The following is a 20,375-nucleotide window of genomic DNA, read 5'->3' on the forward strand; positions in this document are numbered from 1 at the left end:
ACATTAAAAAAGCAAGGACATTAACCACTGCAAAATTTCAAGAATACGTTGTTTCTAGGCAACAATAGATGTCAGCCCACTCACATAGGATAAGCCTACAACCGACCAATCATCTATTTAACTGGAATAAAAAAATATAATAAAACTAACAGAAGAATTAATTGAGTAAGGTGGCGATGCTCTATTCTAATTAACCTCCGGGCTGTTACTATAAACCGTTTCTCGCCCCAGCCAGTAATATTAAAAAAATTGGCTTAGTCTTATGGGGGTATATACGACAAAATTTTTGCCTCGACGAAATATTGGTTTTGGACCCAATGTTCTTTGGACCAAATCCGTTTCAGACAATTTGGAGTCGATTTATGCATTTCCGTCCGTCCTTCTGGCCGGTTGGTGTTGTATAATATCATTCTACCGGACTACTTTGGACGAAACTTTCCCAACCCATTACCTTCACCAAGCCTAGATCAAGTCCAAAGATGGAACCCATTGGATCACTCCTTCTGGTACATCGCCACAAATTGTCGAAATGTTCATATTTATAAAACCAATATATATCAAATGGAGGTGGGACCCGTGGGTGCTCTTTGATAAAAACATACACCCTATAATAATAAGACCTGTGTGTAATTTTGAAGATCTCCGCAAACCACATACTGATGGTATACATCTGTCGGCGACACCGACTGACACTTTTTTACTTGATGTTTATCACTTTGTGAGGGATGCATGCACCACATTCAGTGTTTGTAAAAATATAACGTTGAGCAAAGTGTTCATCAAATCAGTACTCTGTTCGCATTAGGGAAAGGAGAAGGTTTCCAGCAGGATAAAACTGATAATCCCCAATTTCGAACATAATTTAAGTTTGCAAAAAATACTACGATATGCAAAAGTTTGCATTAAATTGAATCATATCAGCCATACAACAAATTAGCGGATTTTTAGTCTAAAATCGATGTTTCAATGAGACATATTTCCGCCTAATGTTCCACCTAATATTTGTTAACTTAAGTCCCTTTTTGCGTACAAATTTCCAAAAGCCACACCAGCTGCTGAACCCTTCAAACCTCCACTAACTAAATTTTATAGTTCCACAACATATTTGGTGCCATTATGTCTATTTTATCAGTTTTCAGTGAACACAATTTTATCAAATTTTTATTTTTGTATTGCTATTTTTCTGCCCACAGCTGCTACATATATTTTAAGTTAAATGCAAAACATGCACTCCACTACCTCATTCTCGGTTACAATTGAATTGAAATTTTGAATTTTGCCCCGTTGCTGTTGCTGTTGCTTTTGTTGTTGTTGTTGCTGTTGGTCGTTATATTAGCACGAGTATCATTACAGCGATTAGTCCGTTATTATTCACACGAAACAGATATTGTTGTTGTTGTTAGTCGGTAGTATCGGTGGCAGCGGAGGAGGTGGTAGTGTGCATTATTGGTGCATATTTTTTTCTGCTGTTGTTGCTGGCTGGCTGATTGTGGTGTTGAATTTATTTTTCATTTTTAGTTAGTTCCTGAATCGAGTTGCAGAGGGTATTTTTTAAGTTGCACTTTGACGAAGTTAAAAAAAAATAATTCAATTTCGCTTTTGATTTCATTTGAGGTGGGGTGGATAGTGGTGTTGGTTGCAATTTTGACAATGCTGCAGCCACCCATATGAAAGTATTTTTTTTATTTTTTGTACTTTTATGGATATTTTGAAGTTCTCCGTCTTGCGATATTTTGTGTTTTCTTTCTTTCAGTTGCTGAACTAAATAGTTAGTTGGTGGGCTCTACAAGTTTTAGGTTTTGTTTTTATTTAAGTTAAAGTTTCTTGGCTTCTTTGCACACCAAAAGTACTTTAGGTTGGTTTTCTGTTTTGGCGGGTTAGTGGCTGTTTGTGTGTGTGTCTGTCTTGTTGTTGTTATTGTTACTCAATAGTTCGCCCCAGATTTTTTGACTCACGACATTCAAGTAAATACCCTACCCGCAAAAATCAGGCAGACAGACGGGCGGGCGTACAGACCGACCGACTAACGTTCAGCAAATGCATACCGCACAACGGCGGATAAAACTTCGTTGTCTTCCGAAACAAAATACCTAGTTGAGTACCCTAAAATCTATTCAAAATATTAGACTCCAGTAACAGAAGTACTACTAAGTACGTTGTTAGACTCATTGGAGTTGGCAAGCACCCAGAGATACCATGGAAGATATACACGTTTTGTGACTTCGACGCTGGCCTAGGAAGTGGGATGAATTTTGGTTTTTTTGAGAGACATCTTGTGGATGTTCGCAAGTTAACATTGTTAAACCTTTTTTGTTTTTGCAAATGATTTGCTCTGCATTTGAGTGTGTGTGTGCTTGCGATTATGTTTCTGAGTCAGTGAGTCTTGCCAGTGATCAGCAAGAGTGTTGCTCCACCGACAGACCCATAAATGGCCAACTCTAACCCCGTCTGCGTGCGGTCGTTCGGCTATAACAATGTTGTTTGCTTTTGTTTTCTACTTGACGTAGCTTTGGAAAAAAATTGAAACTTTTGATAAAAAAAAGACAACAGCAGCAAACGTTGCATGATATGCTTTAAAATGTCGCCAGTCCAATAACAGTTTTGCATTTTTTTCCTCCTTCGTGTTGTTGTTGTCATTGTTGCCATTGCAAGAATGTCTTATTTATGTTACCATTTAAATGACAATGCAAAACATTAATGTGAAGTATGGCTGAGAAAATGATTTTCTCGCCTTTAACACATTGACTTGGTTTATTGTTGTTGTTGCTGCTGTTGTTGTTTTTTTTTATTCATAGATTAGTCACATCGTTGAACTGTCAATTGTTGTGGTGTTAAGAAATTGTTTTCAACATTGCCCGGGCACTTTGTTACTGTCTCTTAGGAATGTTGACATAAATTCTTAAATGTTTTTTTTTTTTTTTTGCTGTTCAAACAGCTAAATTATAAAAATGATGTAGAACTGTTGACCATAACCTATGGTAGGCTAATGATTTTGTTTGACACAAATTTCGAAAAAAATGCTCTAAGGCATGAAATGGAGGTGAGCGAAGAACGTTTGCTTTTGAGGTAGATAAATATGTTTAAGAGGTAGTTCAGTGTGTGATAATGTTATATATACAAAAAAATAAAGTGTCAGTCGGTGTTGTCGATAAATATCATAACTTTTGTGGGAGTGGTACCAAAGATGATGGATATATGTTTAGTATGAATATTAAAATAGGCTACCTTTAAACCACCTGTTTTTATAATCAGATACTCCATACGCTTAAGTTTTGTAAAAATATACAACCAGAAGGGGTGAAACGATTGACCCCATCTTTGGACTTTAACTAGGTCTGGTAAATATAATAATATGATATCTCAAGTTTGGATGCAATTTACTATTCAATTCACTTTCTAATAGGTTGTGGCAAGTTTTGTTAAAATCGTATACTTAGCGTGATATTATAAAACTACATTTCAGCAAAATGTTTATCATTTTGTACCAGAATGTGCCACAGTTTGGATTAGATTTGTTTAGAGGATTAAGAGGATAAATATTTCGATATTTTGGTACAACCCTCATAAAATGTTAAATACCTATTTTTCATATATTGAGTACTGACTTCATAGTGTAGCGAATTTATAGTAGTTGTCAGATAAAAAATTTAGGAAATTTCAGAATATTCACCATTTGTGGGAAAGGTATATGACACGACATATAAAGTTCATATTTGCATGATATCGAATATTCCATTTGACTCATATGAGGTCTGCATGTTTTCAATAATCTTAACATTCGTGGAGAAAATGGACTGCACCGAATTGATCCATATTGAGGCTTTATCTGGGTTTGGTGGAAATAATAAATTGTTGTTCATATAGAACGTAGAAGTTTTCATAATTGAGACCCTTAGTGTAGGAGGTACCAAAGGAGTGGGTCGATAGGTTCCAACTTCGGATTTGAACAAAAATTCAGAAAAATATTTCCATGTTCGAAGTTTAGATCAAATTGGATGATATTATATATTAATGTTATTCATTATATTGAGTGGGTAGTAACAGAAGAAGTGGACCATAATTCACAATCCCTGGGAAAGATATTACGATGTAAAAAGATTGTATAAAATACTTTGAAGAGTTAGATGTCATGCCCAGCAGCCAAATATACAGGCGGACGGCCATCTTAGGCTTAATTTCGAAGAGGAGAAAGAAACATTCGTTCAATTTGTAAAAAGAGGCTTAGGTCCCTGATATTGATATTTTAATAGCCATCTTCGCAATCAAGATAGTAATGGAATATATAGAGCAAACCAGAGGAAAACTAAAACTGGCCTGGTTGGCCTATCTGCATACTTGGAACAAAAACAATGATAACAAAATCAAAAAAAAAAAAACTAAGAGGACGATGCTTTGTGGAACCCTATGCTTCCCAGAGGAGTGCCTCAATAAAAAATTGATCTTTAAGCACGAATTTATCATTATTATCCCACTTTAGGATTGTATACCTGAGCCTCATCAGGACCTCAAATAATGTATAATAACATCGACAACTATTCTTCATTGAAGCTCTGAAAGTCAGCTTTTAATAGAAGATTATAAACACACTGAATGTCTTCTATTTAATCGAGTATCTAAAGTCATTCTTCATATAAGAACACGATTTCTTCTTATTCGTTAAAACACTGTAATCTGCATAATATAATTTAAAAAAGTGTCAGCCGACGTTGCCGAATGATATATACCCTCATGGTTTGCGGAGAAGGTCTTTGGAATTACACAGGTTTTATTATTCGTTTTATAAACGGTATATGTTTTTGTCAAAATGTTTCAGATGTCATGTTAATTCGGATTTTCAAATAATATTTCAATATTATATAATATCGACCCTTTCTGAACGTTTCCCAACTTCGGACTTGCAAAGTTTGGTTCAAACCGAACATTTCATTTGCCTGATATTGGATTTATAAATAATGAAAATGTTGACCCATTGTGGGGAAAGTACACCAGAAGGAATGAACCAATATTCCCCATCTTCGAACTTGAACTAAATTTGGAAGAAATAATAAGATGTGTAGAGTTTGAATGAAATCCGTTATTCCCTTCGAGGATTATCGTGCGCACCAGCCAGACATACAGACGGACGGACGGACATTTGTAAACCGACTCCAACTTTTCTGAAACGGATTTGGTACAAATATTAAATACTAGACATATTGGTTGCCTGTATATAAAGCATATATAACACATGTTGACTATCTAATGAGCATTTTCTACAAGTATGTGATTTACCCTTCGAAAACCCTTTATGCAAAATTACAGTCTCTTCTTTTGAAAAAATCACCTAAAATCTATATAAGAGAGCTTTCTGCAAGGATGTACTCACTCAGAATTTTTATATGAAATACTAAATAAGTTGATGTACTCTAATCGCAAGTACCCTCAGTGCTAAATCTAAATCCACAAAATTCCATTCATATTTTATTTATGGCAACATACCACAAAATATTATAAAATACCGTTCACATTCCATCATTGTAAATTATGTGAAAAAATTGAAGAAAAAAACAAAACAAACAAACTGGCAGTCAATGGCCAAAGTAATAGTTCCTAAGCCAAACAATTAAGACAAAGTTCTTTAGCCTAAGGTTAATGGAAGAAGAACTTGGAGCCAAACATGCTCCGCGTTAATACATTAATGAGCAAAATAATGAATGAATGACTGAATATTTTCATGTGATGAAATATTCATTCAGCCGTTCATTCATTCATCCATTCGTTCACATTTCATTCACTTTATTTCTGATATTTTTTCTCACCAGAAGTAATTAAACCGCCGGCTCTTTAACAACAATGTCTATATCATTAACCACTTCTTGTTCGTCTCTTAGCGTTTTCCTCCAGAGCAGGTTGTTTCTGTCTTTTTTTATTTTTATGTCTTTTTATTTTTATGCAACTTTTGTCACACTTGCCATGCCTGCCAAGTGGTGGTGACTTGAACGGATGTGAGTTTTCACTTTGTATTATATAAATCATGTCTGATCAAGTCATGTTTGTCTTTACCGTCTTGTATATTAGATAAACGGTAGTGATAGTGAAAGTTCTTTGGCAACGCCACTACTGAGTGCAGACACTGCCAGCTTTACAACTTCTAAACACCACCAGCAGCAGATTTATTTAAATTGAAATCTCGGTAAAGATCACAGGTCAGTCAAGTCATTCATAACATAAAATGTGTGTGTGTGTTTTATTTAATTATATATTCTACTACGACGTACGTATGTATGACCGTCGTAAGTATATTTTGTTTTTTCTTTATGATGTGTGTTGATATGTTGTCTCTCTCACGCCGTGTTATTGTTTGACTTCAATTAAATATTTATATTTTATTTGTTGTTGTTTTTGTTTTTTCTAGCCGGTAGTAATAAAGCCGTAATAAAAAGCATTTGACCATAATTACAGCAGCAGTACGGCAGCGTACAGATGCTAAAGGTGCTTCCAATTATAACTTTACGTGCTGTTTTTTCTATTTTTGCTGCAAGGTAGACAACATTATTAGAGGGGGTCGAGTTAGATATGTAGTTATTTGTTTTCCGATCAAGAACACAGAATGCCAAATTACAGTTACTTTGGTCCGTAAATGCATTTAAGATCGCCAAAAACTTCCTGAATGTAAGTGGTTTACGATCCAAGAAAACGGAATGGAAAATTATAGTCGGACGAAAAATTCGGTAAAATCAAAATACTAAAAAAGCAACGGCGCCCAATGCTCCCAAGAGAAGTAACATGCGAAAAATGTAAACGAATTTCTCATTATTATTATATTTAGGGGATCTGTCTCTTTCATCAACGCCCAGACGAAACGACTGAAGCTGGAATCTTGAAATTTGAAATGAGGGTCCCTGATGAAGTGTATCCAGGCCTCAATTAATCTAAAATAATAAATGTCATGTATACGAAAAGTACTAAACTGTACTAAATTTGGTACAATTTGAATTTGGAGAAACGGATGGAGCTGGAATTCGAAAGTGTAGGATTGGGATATGTAGATAGTTTTGGATATTTGTGCTTATCGGAACGAAAAGTACTAAATGGTACTATATTTCGTACAATTTGGATTTTGGTGAACCGATAGAGCTGGAACACATAAATTTCGAACTAAGATTGGAAATGCATTGTAGAATTGACGTATGTTGGTAGTTTGGGAAATTAGTACTTATGTGTACTATATTTGATACAATTTGAATGGAATCCTGAGAATTGGAGTTAGGATCACTGTTGGAGTGTAGAATTGGGGTATGTGGAAAGTTTTGGAAATTTGTACTAATGTGTACTAAATGGTACTAAATTTTGTACAACACTGAAATTTGGAAATATGATTATTAATTTTATGGATGTAGTTTTGGAAATTCGTAAAATTTGGTACAATTTGTATTTAGGGCAAACCGATAGATCAGGAATTGAGAAATAAGATTTTTATTGGATTATGTGATGTAGGTAGTAATGAAAATTTGTACTTATGTGTACTAAGGGGTTCTAAAATTTATACTATATGGATTTAGAGCTAGAATCCTGACATTTGGAGTTAAGATTGGGGTATGTAGGACATTTTGGAAATTCATACCTCTGATTTTTAAGGTACTAAATTTGGATTTCGGTGAACCGAACTTAAGGGTTTCCCTTCATAGAAGACCTCAAAGGTCGCTAGGACCTTAAAAATACTGAAATTTTTTTATTAAACTCACTCTCTGGAACTGGTTAATCGATTTAATCAGGCTCGATAATGAGAAATATCGTTCCACTCCTTCTTGTACCCCCACAAAATACAATACAAGCGAAGTAGATGATAGAGCTTATCGTTCTAATCATTTTAGAACCTCCCCACAAAGCGAATAAATTATCAGATTTCATCCAAAATTGACATTTTCACATCCTAATATTTTACCCATCGGTCCAGTCATTCTCGTACATCCACGAAAACTCAAAATATTAGAAATGTTTGTATGGCATCCCCCACACAAAAGTCAGTATTAGTGTATATTATTTCATAGGGTCAGTCAGTCAGTATTGCGGACGACTACATGGCAATACTGACTGATACTTCTTTACTTGCTTTTTATATAAAAAATATAAACTCTTAATTTGAGAATAGATCACCAATGTAAAAAGTTATAAAAAACCTTATAAGTAACCCACCTAATCACTTTATTTTATTCGAACTGATATTAAATGTTTTTTTTCTAGGTGTCTTGTACTTGAACCTACATGTTAAATAGATTTTTTTAATGACCAACATTAAAACAAATTATCCACAGTAATTTTAACCACATTTTCGTTAGCTGGTCTGTTAATTAACTTCTCTAATGTCTTCCACGCCACCACCACCACCACGGCACTGCTGTTAAAAGCGCAAATTTTATTAGCATATTTCTGCGGCTACCCGTCGACCGAGAGCGGCTACTACTATTTGCAAAGTAAATATCACCTTGTCAGTTGTGTGTGTGTTTATTGATAATGAGCCCCAGCCGTACATATGTTTCGAACGACATACATTAGCAACTGACAACGCGACAACGACACGCACGCAACAACAATCGCAAAATAGCTTCAATTCACCGCACTCCACTCCACTCTCGCGAATGTTGCCAGAATTGTGGGGTGTTTGTTCGGTTGGAGCACCAAATGTTTAAATATCTGTTGTAACCAGGCCGGGCCTGGTCACGAGTTACTATTTATTGGACGTTTTGGAAAATTGTTAAATTTTTTAGGCCATATATGTTCACGGAGCTCATGGTGCTGCAGCAGCATACAGACTCATTCTGAGCTGCTGTTGTTGTCGTCGTCGTTTTTGCTGTTATTATTGTGGTTTAGAACAAAATGTGTACGATTTTTGAATATTTAATTGCCACTGGGTTAGCAATGGCAGCAAAAAATAGAACCACAAAACCCAGTCAATTCAGTCATCAATGGAACAAACCAACCAATGAACAAACAATCGATCGATCTATGGATATCGATGTGTTGTGGCCACAACAACAATCACTCAAACAAATGTCTAAATGTGCGGGCATGTGTGTATCTATGTGTAGGTGCTTGATTCGGATTTGGTCACTTGGTGGCTAAGTGACTCAAAATAGTATTTCTTTCATTTTGAGGCCTACCCAATTAGCATTGTACCAAATACACCCTACAAGGTAATATTCATAGTCATACAGACATTCATTTCATATCAAATCAATGTTCGCTCATTCATTCATTCAATGAATTTATGTCTAATATTTATGTACATAGCTTATTAGCCAGCCATACATACATAAATAATTTTAGAGAACCGAAAAGAAAAAAAAGAAACCAAGGAAGTTATTTGTTTGTCTGTCTGTCCGTTTAGCTTTCCGCCCGGTTAACAGACTGTGCCATATTGTTCACATGCACTTACAATGCCACACTCATTTACACCGAGATCTCCCAATGTAATAAATCTATTGATGTGAATACAATTTTTCAAATAGAAAAATTCACACGTTTTTCCTATGATGATGATGTTGTTGTTGTTATTTAGGAGATTTCATTGCTTTGGCTGGTGTTTGTTGTTGTTATTATGTTTTAATATTTTCTTGCCATTTTTTATTATTATTTGTTGTTTTTTGTTGCTGCTGCTGTTGTTACTGATGTTTGAACTCATGTTTGTGTTTTTCGTTGTGTAGCGAAGTGAATGCCTGGCTGCCTGACAGTGCAACAGTCTCTCCGAATTCACATTTAACTGCACCAGCAACATTTAACATTACATGGACGGACGTCTACGAACGGCACCAGCACCAGCAGCATCAACATACAACAACAGTGGCAACAAGAACTACAACAACGGCAGCAACAACAACAACAATAACAACCGCAATTTCCAACCATTTGAGTTGTTCAAGTTGAGAGGTGTCATAAACTGTTGTTTGCTGCAAACAACAAACATAATTTTCTCACGGTTCTTTTTTGTTGATTTTATTTTTCGTTGTTGTTGCTTTTTTGTCTTATTTTGAAAATTCAATTTTCAATTCCGACTCATTGAGAAAAAGAACGAACGAAACAATCTAACGAAAAACAAAGCAGCAACACCAACAATGCTGGACTCCCATAAATATTTACACACCCACTGAGAGGCTCCCAGCGCACAAACAGAGTTGTAGACTCTCATTTTAAAGGCGAATTCATTTGACATTTTTTTCTGTAGCACTACAAATAATTGACAGTTCCTGTTTGTGGTTAAAGGATTTTTTGAACGCCAGAATTTAAACAAATATACCTCTATTGAAATTTTGTATACATCAGTATAACTTAAGGTATTAGGTCAGTAGATTAAACCCCAAAATGGGTTTGAGTTCTATGTAAAGGTTTTCTGATCATTTATATATAAGAAATCCCCGACCCAAATTTTACAAGCTTATACTTAAGTTATACATCCAACATTTTACTAAAGAAAATATATCCACATAAGGGTTCATAAAATTGTATAGTTTTGATATTTGTTTTGGAACCTTTTAATGAAGAAAACATTTTTCAATATTTCAACCTTAACGGAAATTGGCTTGAATAAGTCCCTGTCATTAAAAAAATATTTATCACCTTTTCGGCTAGTCTGTCTTAGAATATAATCCGGGTTTCAGCTCTCTGTGGCTTTGCATTATGGTTAATGGGGGTAAATGTGCATTGCCAAGTTTCTGAGACCAAATCCGTTTAAGACGATCTAGATCGAGTCATACGGTAGCTCTCGAAGGTGCATATGGAGGGAGTAGCAAAATTCATCCAAACTTTTCACATCGTAAAATTTTTTTCCAAACTTAAATTAAGTTCGATGATGGGAAAATATCTGTCCATTCCTTCTGGTAGTTCCCCACAAAATTTTCAACATTTTCTTTTAGAAATTTGGTAATGATCGGTTAATATTAAGTGGATGAAATGGACCAACAACTTTATTTTTGTCTCTTATTCTGGTCGCTCTTGAGTCCACAATTTTGACCCGAAAAATACTAAATTTTACACAGTTTTGATCTTGGAATATGCATGAATGTTTTGATGAAGATTGGTAAATATTTAATGGATCAAATACACCCAGACTTTTGTGTGAAAAATGACAAAAAAAAAATCTATTTGATGGCTTATATATTTACTCCTAAAGAACATAGACCCGAGAGAAGTGGTTGACCTTTAAGTTTATACCAATCTATTCTTGTATGTAGTCGGATGTGGGAGATATACTAAAATAATTACAAGTGCCTATGTATTTGGTTAATATTACCATTACCAAAATAGAAGGCTAAAATGTAGCGCGGTTCTCTATGAAATTATACATGGGGTTCCGATTTTGTTCAGGGACGGCACCTACAAATTTCGATGATTCGTAAAATATGCCAGGGTAAAAAATAGGAGCTCTTGACCTCTAATCGATTAAGATGGTGCAAATACCGCAAAGTATCGCCCAGGCACGAAATATAGATCTGCAGAAAATTAGAGTCCGTTGGTATAGATTAGAAAAGTATTTCTGGAGTATTTTACAAGATTTTATGCCTTTATTATTTATCACCATCCCAAAACGTATCCTAGTAATCCGAATTACTACACCATTTTTGAAATGTATATGCCGCAGGGAACCCATTAAATATATCGTAGTGCGTATACGTTATGTGATTAACATAAATCATACAACACAAAGGATTTTTTTTTTTGATTTGACAATATTTTTTAGGACCACAGGACCATTTAGAAATGAAAGTAAAAAAATCAATATGGGAAATAATTGACAAAATGGCGGACATTTAAAAAAAATATAATTGAAAAATCGCCTATTTTTGACCACAAACAAGTTGAAAAATAAGGAAGATGTTCACCGATTGGATTTATCCTAGTTCATACAGTAGCTATACACTCACAGTGAAACGTCCCAAAATTTGGAATCGATTGGTTTATTAGTTTTTGAGTTATCGTGCCCACCATTTGCAAAACCGCTGTTTGGAGAAAAACGCGTTTAAAGTTTGAGCCCTCCGTCACTTGATGCTATCACAATAAATCGAAAATATCTTCAAAATTTGTTGAGATTTTCAATTGACATTTTATAGGGACATTCTTGAATTAGCGTAGGTTCGAATTAATTCAAAATACAAAATTAAATTTTTTGAAACTGAGAATGGGTGGACCCCTTCCATTAATTGAAAAAATAGTCAGATGCTGAAATTGTCAAGAGATCCGAGTACAGTAGTACGTATACGTTATATGATTAAGGTGACTTATACAACACAATAGTAATTTTTTGGATAAAAACTTTGGCAATATTTTTTTTAGGACCACAGGACTATTTAAAACATAGAACAAACATTGCAAGACGTTAAAAATTTTAAATGAAAGTAAAAAATCTATAATCGATAAATTGGTAGAGAGAGATGAACAAAGGGTAAAGTTTAACCTCTCTCCAAATAATTCAGTTCTCTTTCTATGGCATGCCCAATCATTGATATGATGATTATTATACAAATCCAAAAAAAAAATATTTTCCTTTTTCATTCCGCTCATAGTTTCTAATTGAGAAGGGTACAGTAGTGCGTATACGAGCTATTGTTAATGTAAATCATATGACACTAAGGACAATGTGTACAATAGAATGTTTCTTAAAAAGGGTATAAAAAGGACAAACCTAAAATATAATATAATGTACAAACAGTTACATACTCATGGCCATAAATTGGAGGGTATACCAAGTTGTCCATATAGGGATATTTCTTGATCGGAGTAAATTCTGAAGTTAATGTAGTTTCTTTCGTCTACCTCACTCACCGTTGATTGCTCAATATTAATGATAGTATTTTTAAAAAAATTCCCTTTTATTACAAAAAAATTAGTTCTATTGTGGAATTGATTTGTTTTAACTTTTTGAATATGGGACTATATTGCAAGAACTCTCGACATATTTTATTTTTTCTTTTCTTATGTCAATGTAATGCATATAATTCTTTGTAAATGTCATAATATCAGCATGTGAAGGGGTGTATTACATATAATTTTAATTTTAATCGGATTGAATCCCAGCGCTTATTTTACTTGTTATTTGACTCTAAATTGAACATTCAATATTTTTAAGAAATATATATATTCTTTTATTTTCAAAATGCATTGACATTACTGGTCCTCTAATTCCCCCAAAAAAAGCATTTGATCAATGATAATAATAATAAGAGCACGTCTATATGCATGTATGTGTGTATGTTTCTGTGTATATATGTGTAAATTGGTGTTGCACTTGTTTTTTCAAAACCAACACAACAACAAATGATCCGCTTTTTTGTTGTCGTTTCTAATTCACAGGATCGTGGTTAGGTTACGTAATGCGACCTGATTACACGCTCCATTCGTCTGTTTGTCTGTCTGTTGGCGGTGGCTGTGTTTAAGACACACTCACACACACTCAATATAACTTAGTTAGAAAAACTAGTCAATGACTAAGTAAACCCTTGCATGCTGCTGTGCTGCAACATCAAAATTTGAACGACCCACCGACCGACCTATGGCCACCATATGTATGAATTCTTGCGCGCTTTTTTTTTCTGCTGAGGTTGTTATTGTTGTTGATAAATTTTGCTCTCCCCCATTCATGTGGCGCACCACCACCAACCGCCAAGTGGATGGATGGATGGTTGGCCCACTGGCTTACAACTTCTGGCTGGGCTCGCAACTTGTTATAGCCTTCTTGGCCAGGCTTAGAGTTTAGTTACAACAACATCAACAATACACAAAAATGCAATTCGCAAAGAAAAGCAAACACTCTTATGCAACATTTGTATGGATGGCTGGTTGGATGGATAGATGGATGGATGGCTGAATGGATTGATGTACTTTGTGTTAGATATGTTGATGTCGACGTTTTTTTGTTGTAGGTTTCTAATCACATTGTTCCCATATTTCCATCACATTTTTTGCACAATTTTTTTGTTTGCTGTTATTTTTATTTGCGTAGCTGTTTGGCTTAAAGATGTTTGTTTATTCAGCCATCAATTAATTCAAATTGCCGTTTAATTTCGTAATCACGGTACACAACACGATACACAACAGCCAACAATGATTCCTTTGTATAATGGTTGGAGGTCCGCGTACTTTTTATTAAACGATTCTCAATGATTCGGAATGTTGTGGGAAAATGTTGAATGATCACTGCAAACAATCAGAAAAAAAAACACACACTGAAAATCTACTGATCACTTGTTCACACGTTCCGTTCCGTTCTGTTCGGTCCGCGTTAATCCGTTAACATAGACGTCGTACGTTGTGCACCGTAAGCCACTGAACCCTTACTAACGCTCAACTAATGTTTCCAACATCGAATAGCTTAGCTTAGTCTTTCTTCTCTGCAATGATTTACGCTTGGCTAGCTGCTGGTTGGCTTGTTGGACGATCGGTTAGCTGCTTAGTTTGTTGTTTACTATGTTGCTGCTACTTCGCTTAGGGAAAATGCATGGAAATTTGCTAAGCGAAGCTTTGTTTGTTTTGTTTCCAAACATGTTGCACATCATTTCGATACTAATATGAAGAGTTGTGTATTTTAACTTAATTTTAAGCTTCGAAATAGATTCATTCATTGATTCATGCTAAAAGCTGTATTTGAATTACTCAAAAGCTTGCGAATGCCAAATAAAGCTTTTGAATGGAACTTAAGTGTTTTAAGCGCATTCATGTATAAATTAAAAAAATGAGTTATATTTTCTCTTAAGTAGGGAATCCAATAACAAAAGTCTTTAAAATATGCCAATAGATATTTTTGGGGGAAGAGTTTAAATAAAATTTAGCGTGTTTGTTTAATTTTGGTCATATTATTGAGTGTATAAACATTCCATAAAATGTTGGTACTGTTCTAAATATATTTCCAAAATTTAATTTGATGAAATCCATTTTATGTAATTATACATATATCCGAAATTGTTCATCCATCCCACTTGTTCATCTACATTTTTTCGTAATGTGCATTGTTTTTACGACGATTTTTCGAATTATGGTATTAGTGTTTTAGTAAATCGAATTATATTTTATTTATTTTATATCAGTAAAATGTTTTCAAATCAAAATATGATTTCTCGTATTTAAAAACATTTTAAGGACAGTCGTTTCAATGAAAATTAGTTTGTTTTACTTACCACATCCTTATTGCCATTTTCGGGTTTCAATTTATCCACTTGATTATTATTCGGACTAGATTGTTTACTTTTATCCAAGGTATTCATTCTTAAAGTATAAACTGAAAAAAATGAAATTAAATGGTTATTAAAAAATATTTTTATATAAAAATTCAATTATTTTTATTAATAATATGATTAGAAAATATGAACTTGGAAAATAATTGGTATTTATTTTTCAATGTAAGTTAGACGTTTAAAATACCTAAAATCAATCCGGATTTTTATATGGGGTCTATATCATAGAAATAACACTCTACAAACTCTCAGATTGGAAACTTGGGCTTAAATACCGAACATTGGTAATTATGTTATATGGAAGCTATACTAAAACGTTAACCGATATTATTAATTTTTGGCAGGAACATTGAGCACATAATGAGAACCCAAAATATCAAATTACAGCCAATTTGGTTGAAAAAACAATCCCAAAATACTGAATGAAGGGGATGCCATATAGGGGCTGGCTCGAATCTTGGCCCAATATTGATATTGCAATATACTACGGAAAAAATGTTTTACATCGAGATATTGGGTTTAGACCGGTATTAGAAAACTTTAAGAAGAAACAAGTTGGCAAAAGTCCTTCTGTTCTACGGCGGGCAACCCAAAGGCGGTCTTAAGGAAAATAACCTATTTTCGACAAAAAACCAATCAGATACATACACAAATGTTCAAGTATTGTATTAGCTATGTCAAAATTTGAAAACGATTGGATTGATAGTTAGAGATAGATAGAGATATTGTGCCCGCACTGTTTTGAGAGAAATAAGTTAAAGTGTTGAGAAACGAACTCGCCTGTCGCTTTTACCAAAATATATATTAAATCTGAAGATGGGGTACCTAGAGCAAATGTTTCTTGTAACTTTTCCTATATACAAAACTAAAGCAAATGAATAAATTACCTATATATTTTTTTGAAAATAAAGTTATAGTGACAGTTTTTCAGAAATAAAAAAGTACTTTATCCATTAAAAAAATCACAAAATATAAACGCAAAATTTATTTTGAAATAAAAATATTCTATGGAATACTAAATTGACCCAATTTTTGCATGGCCAAAAGCATTTTTTATTTTTTCTTTTTAATAAGCAAATTTTGCTAGTACTCGACAGCAATATAAATATTTTTTGGAACAAATTGAGTTTAGGGGCTCATCTCGGATTTTTCTGGTAGGTCTCGTCTCCCTGATCACGAGATATGGAAATTCCTATGCTCATAACTTCATCATTTATGGATCGATGAAGGTAATATTGTAAAGCGTACACATTATATTTTCAGTTAAATTCGTCTTAATTAAAAAATATTAAAAATAGCTCGCCTTCGAACGGGGATTTAAAACTATCTCCTATGGACAGGCGGAATATTTCAATATTTTTAACTAATATTTTTCTAAATAGCCAGCCTTCGGCTAGGGATTTAAGATTTTCTCCTATGGACAGGTGGAAAATTTGGCTACGCGATTAAAATTTTCATTTATATCAAACTTTTCCTTATATATCCGACCTTCGGCCAGATATTCCATCTTCCATGGACAGATGGAAAATTCGGCTAACGCATAAACATTTTTTTGTTTAAATAATTTTTTTTTCTAAATAGCCGGCCTTCGGCCGAGAATTTAAGACTTTCTCCTATGGACAGAAGAAAATTTTCTTTTAAATAAACATGTCTCTCTAAATATCCGGTACATAAATATCGAAGTTATGAGCATATGAATTCCGGAACTTCAGAGTTCCATATCTCGGGAAATATGGATTTCCCCCATGAATGTCATATATTTTTGTGATCAGGGAGACGAGATCTACATGTGGTAAAAATTACAAAAAACCCTAATTTTTGACACTCGCAACCAAACCTAGACATGTTTTGGTGTATGTTCGGAGCTTGTTGTCATGCTGAAACATTCTTCAGCGAAGGTAAGCGTTTTCCAACAAATTTATATAGACAATCCGATCCATGATTTCATAAATCTCGTAAATATACAGAACTCCATGAAAAGAAAAACAGCCCAATACCATTATTGACCCTCCTCCATGCTTCCCAGTGCCCTTGCAACAATATGACATGAGCCTTTAATTTTTGGACTTTCTCACGGTAATTTTTTCATGTCTGAGTCTTTAATTTTTAAATTTAATTCATACGAGAGCATAGTGTGAGATTTCCGAAAGCCAATCTGGCTTTCCCATTCTTTTCACAAATAAAATAACTTTCTTGATAGCTGCCGGGCATGTATGTCTACTATCATAGGTCGTCCACGATATATTCTTGAGGTTATATCCAACGATGACCGTTTCACAAATTCCGTTGAACTCTAAAATGGTATTTTTTATTGCTATGACAATTTGATGATCAGTACGAACTGATGTTCCTTTACAGACTTCCTCCCTGCTGAACTGTCACAACCTATATAGTTGCATAAAATCAACTTATAATTCGATAAATCGCTAATTTATCCACGGAATAATTTTCCGAAATCATATTCTGTGATAAATTAATTTCACAAGCACCGGTAATTAGCTGCTTTAACGGAGTATTATATTTGTTTCTAAATTGAAAACCAGACACGCCATTATAATAAAATTCGTTTAAAATTATATATAAGAATAGAAATAGGTGTAGAAACCAGAACATATAAATTTTAACGGTAAAAATAACTAAAATTTTAAAAAATCATATGTTTGTACTGTAGAGTTGCTTTACAATTGAGACAATTCCCTTATTCAAAAATTAATATTTACTTCGTAATGAATTTTGCACTAATGTTTTTGTTTTTTTAAGTGAATAAAGTACCCGATTTAAATGTGAAAAAAAAACAACACGATATCTTTATTTTGGAAAAAGTTAGGCAGCATTTATTAAGCCTGCAATTTTAGTTGCTTTAGTTTTGGCCACCAGTGTATCTAAACAAAATAGCAAACAAAAGCCATGACACTACATATAATTGTATATACACTTTACCTTACGATGGTGGATATAAATTATTAAGTTCTTAATCGGCCCACAAAATGACTGAAATTGGATGAAATTTTACTTTTCAGAGGAAAAAATGTAAAAACGACGATCTATAAAAACGATGACCTATAGTTGTTACAATTCCAACACGTACATTTAATAGCTATGAAAATACCTAAACGAGTTTTCAATATCGTTTTTATTGTCATTAGAATAATACATTGTTTAAACCCCCCACAGAAGCTCCTTAAATCTAATTAAGTAAAATGGTCACTAATAATAATATTTTTTATTTATTTAAACAAACGAATAATTAATTCCAGTTGTAGTTGCGAATAAATTCCGCCACTGCCATCCATCGATCAATTCATTAATTGATATTCATAGTTAATTATTTGTGGAATTTTTAGGAGGAGGAAATAATAGAAAAATCGAACTATTGCTGGGGGTATTTTTGTTGTATTGAACAATTGATGCACTATTTAACTGTTATTTTGCCTTTTGAGAAACAAAGCCACTCGCACACACTCACATACACACATATCTGGGCTAGCACTTGAGGAAAGTAAGTACAAGCGGCGAACCATTTTAGACAGGTATCAAATTCATTGACTATATACATATCTACCAATGTAGGTAGCAATGTATGTACGTGTGTGTACTCGTTTATAACCAATAATAGGTTTTTAGCTTTAGCTTAAGTATGAATAATGATTGTGTCGTTCTTGTTTTTGTTGTTGCTGCTGCTATTGGGAGGTGAATCAATGATCACAGTCAGCCAGTTCATTTGCGGATTACGCTTTAAGCAGCTTGAGGCCAAAACCCACCACAGCACACGTTCGTATGTTCAGCATTGCTGGATCCCTTTTATGGACTAAATGCAAAAAAATGGACAGTTGTCTGTCAGACAACGGTACAGCAAAACAGAAATTTAAATTTAATAATTGGAATGGAATTAGGCGGAAAGTGTTGGTAAAGTGTCAATAATGCGGATAATATTTTGAGCGTAAGCGGGCAGAAACAAACAAATCTTTAAATGCTGCAAAGAGCACAACAACAATGCAGAAAAAATAACACCCATACGCTCTTCGCACAAACCTGTAAAACATATAAATTTAATTTTTGTTGTTGTTTTTTGCTATTTATTTGCATTGCTAGTTTCAAGGTCAATTGTCATTTCTTGCTCTTGTGATCGATTTACCATGAAACAGCACTGAACACTTGCACTCCCAGCTGACTTTGGTTGTTGTTTGCTCACAGTAGGTCTTTCCTACTTACACTTGCGCTCGCAACAATCGATAAAAATTGAGAGTATGTCTGACGGAACAAACACACCATGACAGAGAGTTGCAGTTTTGTACATGGAACTAGGAGTAGTCTTTGTTAGTTCTAATTCTAATCGGAAATGATCAATTGAACATTATTAAAGTCAATCGCCCATGTGCTGCATTTCGAGTTTGCTCGAATGTGAAACATTTTCCCAAATTTGGTGTGCTCCATTCCGAATTCCCAAAAAAATATTGGGAATATAATTCGAGCACATATAGCTTTGTGGATTGAAAACGAAATGAGATCGTACGTGTTTTTCTGAGCACGTATAAGTTGAAAAAGAACGCTGAAGTAATATTTAACGTGTTTTTACAATATTTATTTAAAAAATACAGTATTTACATTATTTTTTATAGTAAAATTAAAGAAAATAAAAAAGGGCTCCTCCTGGTCTGCAGCTGTCCACAGCTTGCACACACTTTGTCTTCCCGGACTTTCATTACTCTCCGAAATATTTTACACATTGTTGTGCGATCAACACTTAATTTTAAATCATTTGCCACTACCCTCTGAAACACCCCAACAGCCAGAAATCTTAAGGTAGCTGCTAACTGCAGGCTTTCGGGAATGGTACCCTTGTGTATGAAAGGACCAACTTCTCTCAAAATATCCATAAATGCTTATTTTAACACGTTCCAGTATCATTAGACTTTTTCTAATAGAAACCAGGGCAATTAATAAGCCAGCAGGCATATTTTTTCTTAATTTTGTTGTTAAACAAATTGCAAATTCTAATGAAACATATGTTTTTTTATTGAACACATTTCGTAACATTGCGGCTTTCGAGCCGCACTTTCGCTCGGAATTGAGCACACCATTTTGCACAACATGGGAATTTAAAAAAGTATGGGAATTCAAAAACTCTCGAAACATGTCACATGGGCGAATATATCGATTTTGCTATCGATCCGT

The sequence above is a fragment of the Musca vetustissima genome, unplaced genomic scaffold (genome assembly GCF_032173495.1).
Source record: "Musca vetustissima isolate MV318-11 ecotype Yass unplaced genomic scaffold, APGP_CSIRO_Mvet_v1 utg896, whole genome shotgun sequence".
Classification (NCBI taxonomy): Eukaryota; Metazoa; Arthropoda; class Insecta; order Diptera; family Muscidae; genus Musca; species Musca vetustissima.